The sequence below is a fragment of the Corylus avellana genome, chromosome ca5, assembly GCF_901000735.1.
Source record: "Corylus avellana chromosome ca5, CavTom2PMs-1.0".
Classification (NCBI taxonomy): Eukaryota; Viridiplantae; Streptophyta; class Magnoliopsida; order Fagales; family Betulaceae; genus Corylus; species Corylus avellana.
In genome coordinates, this window is record NC_081545.1 from 1936168 (window position 1) to 1936426 (window position 259).

The window sequence follows — 259 nt, forward strand, 5'->3', positions numbered from 1 at the left end:
TTTGTCATGAATCCGTATGATGTTTGGTTAATACATTGGATTGAGTATTTCTGAGTATGTATTAATTGATGGAGGTGTTTGTTTATATATATATATATATATATATTATTTACTTATTGTACGTTCATTCGTTGTATATGCACATGCATGCATGCAAGATGATGTTTCTCATGGTAGCTAGGTTTTTGTTTCCTAATATAATAGTTTTTTAAATGTGGCTTCTTGTTTTATTTTTTTTATTTTTTGTTTGTTTAGCAGA